Here is a 6,000-nt window from a genome sequence, read left to right as displayed (position 1 = left end):
ACCTAAACGTAGTGGCCACATCTACAAGGGCCTGTAGTGCAGGCAAAGCAGCCATCCCTCTGCCGTTGACTCTGTTTCTACCTGCCGGCCTACCGCTGCCCTCCCTTCCCAAGGACTGCGGAAACTGCCAAACCATGACATGACAACAGGCCATGGCTCCCAAACCTTAGGGCGCGAGAATCCTCTGGCAAAACTCTTAGATTTGCAGCACTCCTAAGGTGCTACAAATCAACAGGTGTCAGAGAGAGCATTCCAGATAATACACGTTAGCGGTGCTTCCGATGTGTGCGGTCACGAGAACACCGCTCAAGACTGTGTAGTGATCTTGACCGTCTAGTGGCCCCTGTGCTACTCCTAGTCTGCTGTACACAGCATGTTTTTAGACTTGAAAACTAAGATTTCTGAAAATATTTGAGGACTAAATTTGAGATTCACTTTATCGAGTTCTTGCAAATGACAAATTATTTTAATGTAAAACAACTTTGGATGTGAGACATAAAACAGCCAAAAAAACCAAAAAAACCCACAAGCCACCAAATATCATGGAGAAATTGCTTCAAAAAAGAGTTTTAATGTTGTTTGAGTGTCATCATTGAAAATGTCATGTTTTTCATCCGCGCTATATTTTGTTAGGTTTACAGTAGGCATTGAGATGAAGCATCATGAATATTGACTGCATTTTGCTTTCATTCATGCATAATGATGATCATGGAGCAAAACATGAGGAAAAAAGTGCAGTAGATTGTGCACTCCGGCTGAAATAGACATTGTATTTTGGGATCATTGGTTAAAGTCTAAATGCAGAGTTAGAGTCTTGATTTATGAAGAGAAATGAGAAATGAAGAATGAAAAATAGCATCATCATAAGCAACACAGTCAAAAAGACTGCTTTTTTTAGGGAACAATTTTTTAGAATTACTCTGAACATAGGATTGTTTCATTTTTTCTTAATTACAGTGACTTCAGTTTATTCATATTTTACTTTCACAAGTCTTTCATCCCATCATTAAATTAAACCCTGTTTGTCTCTGGAAAGTATTAAACACTTTAAAGTAGAGATTTGTGCATTTCGACTAACATTTGCAATCAGGCAGGCAGTGAGTTTCCTTCATGATTATGCCTCTCTTTGAAAAACAATGTAGTGGCTACAAATTCAAATACTCTCTTTAGGAATTGTAATTTATATAAAATGCTTACCTTGTCTTACCTGGTGAAATGCCAATAAATCTTTCCAATTGCCATTAGCCGCAATGATTGCGGTAATAAATGAATATAGATATCCAGCATCACTTGTACTTACCCATTCACATAAACCAGTATAACATAAATTTATCACATTTTTATGCCTGCTAATTCTACTATTAGATAAAAATCTTGGCTTTTTAAAACCAGAGTTCTGTTTGACATCTAAATATTTTATATTATTACTGAACTTACTAATTTCAAAATATATGATAATATTTAAAGATCACCAAAGCACGTGAATTCTAAAACATAGTAATTTCAGCTAGTATGGTTGAAAATGTAGCATATATTAATGTGGTTTTTTTTTTTTTTTTTTGTACTGCCTTTTCATATAAATTTTTTCTGGAAAAATAATTTTCTTTTTCTTTTATTTTTTTCCTTCCTTCCTTCCTTCCTTCCTTCCTTCCTTCCTCCCTTCCTTCCTCCCTCCTTCCCTCCCTCCTTCCCTCCCTCCCACTCTTTCTTTCTCTTTCTTTCTTTCTTTCTTTCTTTCTTTCTTTCTTTCTTTCTTTCTTTCTTCTTTCTTTCTTTCTTTCTTTCTTTCTTTCTTTCTTTCTTTCTTTCTTTTCTTCTTTCTTCTTTCTTCTTTCTTTCTCTTTCTTTCTTTCTTCTTTATCATTATTATTTTAATTACATGCTCTAAAGTAATTCCTCAATGGACTGAAAGGGCAGATTTTTTCCCTCAAGTTCAGATCTTTCTTCAATATCTCCCTTAGGCATATGTCCCTTTCTTTTCTATTTCCTCTCCTCTTTTCCTTTTTGGTTTAAATTCCTGGGGTTTTGAATTTCACTGAGGTGTTGGAAGATAAAGGTGCTACTTTACGAAATTTCCATAATCTTCATCACCTTTCTCATCATCCTTATCACCTAAAAACAGCATATGATCTTCCTCTTATTTTATTGAGTAAAATCTAAGCTCTCACACATACACTCCTTCTGAATTTTTCTCCGCAACTCAAAGTATATTCGTATAGCCTCCTCTGCTTGCCTGACAGGAGGAATGCATTAATGCAATAGTATATTAATGCTAATGCCTTTGACTCTGGTCCAGATTCCAAATGATAATGTCTTTTCTGAGAACTGTTCTATCGCCACCTGCTTTTGGATCTTCAGTCTAACCACTAACTTTTTCTCTTCAGTTTTGTAGGAGAGGAAAAACAATTTTTCTCCCTCCACCCTTCTCGAGTTCTTGGCTAAGGTGCCCTATAATAAAAAACAGATTAACAATAGAAAAAAAAATTACATATGTAATGTATGAGAACCTCACAAAGATATGAGACTCAGATGGCAGGCAGACAATTGAGGCTTATACACCATCCTGAGCTCAAGAAAGGCACAGGGGTCTGGATCTTAAGTGGGGGGAGGTAATTTTGAGGAAGATGAGAAAAGGAAATATTGGGTAAAAGTTGCTCTGCCTTGCAGATGTCTCAGGCCAAAACAAACAAACAAACAAACAAACAAACGATAATCTTTGATGAGAACTCCCTTCCTTGTACAGGCCCCCTTTCTAATGTAAATTTTCTCTACAAAAGGGGAATTTTTACTGTTTTCAGAACTTCTCTTGTGCCTGCAGTTTCTCAAAATAGTTGGTTCAAGAGAATCCTTAATGCCAAAGAGGCATATTTTGGGTTGGCACAATCTGCTACCCTTCGGGTTATAAACACTCAAGCATCTCTTAAGTCTCCCACAAAGAACCAAGATTACCCCAACCTACTGACTCTTCATCCTGCTACCAAGTTTCCTTACAAGGGTAGTCTGTCTACATGAACTTTCCCCATTTCTAATCTTGAACTAACAATCTCTTGTATTCTGGCCTTTTTTTTTTTTTTTTTTCCTTAAACTCACACTTTCTTTCTAAAACATTTCTCTTTCTGGTCTTTTTCTAGTCGAATGCTACTCATTTTGATACTAATGACCCCATCCCTTTGGAAACTGTTTTATATAGGTCAATATCACTTTGATGATATTCTAGTATTTTTCTTTTCTATTATTTTATATCCATCTCTATCACTATTCTAATTTAGTCTCATTCACTTTTACAGTTTTATTTATAAATATCAGTGTTCAATTTCTGTATGTCGCCTCTATTCTATTCTCTTTCTCTTGGTAATTTCATATATGATAAGAACTGGAGATTTACTTCCTAATCGGATTTCTCTTGGCCTAACTTCTCTCTTGAATTTCAAAACCACCTCTTCAGCTGTTTTGTTGGATATTGCACAAGGATGTCCTGTCTGAATCAAAATTTCAGCTTGTCCAGGACTGCTACCATCATCATACCAGTAACTTTTTCCAGAATGGTGCTCCTTCCTGATCATCTTGATTGTCCTACTTCCCAATTGGCACTGGGAAGAATTCAACATATGCTGAATAAGTTACCCCTTCTCTATCAATGGATTTTGTATTTTACCTGTTACTTAGGTTTAAGGCCATTTTCTTGAAATTCTTCCTTACTTGACCATCAATATAAAGAGGCTTCTGTAAACTCCATCGTTGCAGTGTCTCTCGCTGTCATAAGTCTTCTTTCCTATTGTTTTTGTTCTCAATTGCTTATATGTGAGTCACAAGAAGGTAGGGAAGTTATATTACTTTGTTCACAAATTTAGCCTAAGCATCAAGAAGGTTATATGATATATAGTCAGTACTCAATAAATATATGTTGAATTGAATTGAATCAAGGGTTCTTTGTTCTTTTTGCATGGACAATTATAATAGACTCAGACTCTCTGCACCCACTCATTTCTCTAATTCATCCTACACATCACTAGGAGTCACCAACTACTGCTCCTCACTCTTAGTATAAAAAGTCTCACTTCTCTAAAGTATATGGCCCACTTTATCCTGCCTCAGAGCTATCATTGACCAAATTCCTGGTTATTTCCCAACATCTGTCCAAGCTTTAGATGCACAGAGTACATTTTTCTTTTCCATTTCAAATTCTTCCATCACTGCGAATACTTTACTATCTATGTGTATTGACCCTTCTACATCAAATATCACAATTTCTAGTCCACCATATCACCTTCCTAGGAATTCTTTAATATCTTTTGATTTGTTGAAAGCATGCAGTCTGAACCATTGTGGAGGTATTTCTGAATCTTTTAGTTTGTTCAATGTAGTTTTAGAAGTTTTTACCTAATATCAGAAAATAGCTTTGATAGCTTAAATGAGCTTTCATAATACTTTGGTTCCATGAAAATGGATTGAATACCCACAAGACTATATCTCTGTCTTTGTGATGTGGAAAAGAGTGTGATGAGATCAAGAAGCTAATTTTTAATCAGATTACAAATTACTATCTTAGTATATTGAGAAGATAATATTCCATAAATGATATTGCCAGACATTGTAGAGGACTGTGTTCTTATGAATAGCACTCCTGGGAAAAATAAATCATTTTTTTGTATCTGTTGCCAATCCATTTATGTTATACTTTGATCAGATTAGTAAGAGTTTATTTCTCATTTTACTCTTTGCATTATACCTAAATATAATATTATTGTAAAACATCACATTTTGACTTTTTTAAATAACTATGATACACCTTGGTCTTGCTCTATGCTCTAGATCTGTTTAGAAAAGGATATATATAAAATGGACACTATGATTTAGAGTCATGCTCGTGTTTACCTCTATTTCATTTCATTCTCACGGAATAGGATTCCTTTGACAATAAGCACAGTATGTTCCTTGAACTCTCCCTATTTCAACTATAATTTGCATGATTTTTGGTATCCCACAAAACAAACCCAAAATAATTTTCTTTTCACATTGAGTTATTTTCACTCATTATAATTGAATAAAGTATCACTTTGAAAATACGCACTCTTTTGCAGAAAGATTGGATTAGAAATGTTATCAGCAGATACTTTGGAAATGGAGCTCATATAACATTAAAAGCCATTACTTGTATTGCCACAGATGCAACAATTTGCATGTTTTAATTCTGATTTGATAGATTAACTACTAAGGTGAGTTGTTTAATGACTCCAAGAAAAAAAAATAAATTAAAATTAAGAAAGACTACAAAAAGAATAAAAGTTTTAATAAATTGGATAATCTTAATAAAATGGGTAGTTTTCTGGCAAAGTATGAATTGCCAAATTTTAATCCAAAATAATTTAAAAGATATAATTAGTACAATATAGGGAAATAGATAATATGCATATTTTTAATTTTATTGATTTATTCATGAGAGACACACAGAGAGAGGCAGAGACACAGGCAGAGGGAGAAGCAGTCTCCCTGTGGGGAGCCTCATGTGAGACTGTGGGACTTGTCCCAGGATCCTGAGATCATGACTTGAGCCAAAGGCAGATGCCCAACCACTGAGCCACCCAGGTGCCCAATAGATAATATTATAAAATAATTATTCCTAGCTTATCACTGGAGTGAGATGGCTTATTAGCCAATTGTTTAAAACTCCAAAAGACCTATAATACTTATATTATATAATGTGTTACATAACATAGCTAAAAGGAGAAAATTAGCTAAGTTGATTTTATAAACTAGAAAACCTTGATAGTTTTGGACTTGACAAAAAACAAAGCTAACTCTAGGTCACTATCATTTAGAAATATATATGTATAAGTTATACATAAAATATTAGCAGGTCAAATTCAGCTCTACATTAAAAAAAAATATCATCTATCATGAACAAGTACAGTTTATTCCAGTAAAGTATAGATGATTCAAGCTTAGGAAATCTATTAACATAATTCATCACTTCAAACTGTCAAGGAAGAGAAGTCTTAT

General features: G+C 34.3%; 1 long non-coding RNA gene across 2 annotated transcripts in view; it reads right to left on the bottom strand.

Annotated features, from left to right (window-relative positions):
* Positions 1–523: 523 nt before the first annotated feature.
* LOC112645978 (uncharacterized) overlaps positions 524–6,000 on the bottom strand; it is a 24,001-nt gene continuing 18,524 nt past the window's right edge. Inside the window, exon 5 of one of the 2 annotated variants that reach the window (XR_007408122.1) lies at positions 524–755. This is a non-coding gene — a long non-coding RNA (uncharacterized LOC112645978). The remainder of the gene's footprint in view (positions 756–6,000) is intronic. The other variant, XR_003127387.3, reaches the window with a different exon arrangement.

Source organism: Canis lupus, chromosome 34 (genome assembly GCF_003254725.2).
Source record: "Canis lupus dingo isolate Sandy chromosome 34, ASM325472v2, whole genome shotgun sequence".
NCBI lineage: Eukaryota > Metazoa > Chordata > Mammalia > Carnivora > Canidae > Canis > Canis lupus.
Note: the sequence above shows the minus strand (reverse complement) of the source record. Positions and strands in the feature narration are given on the sequence as shown.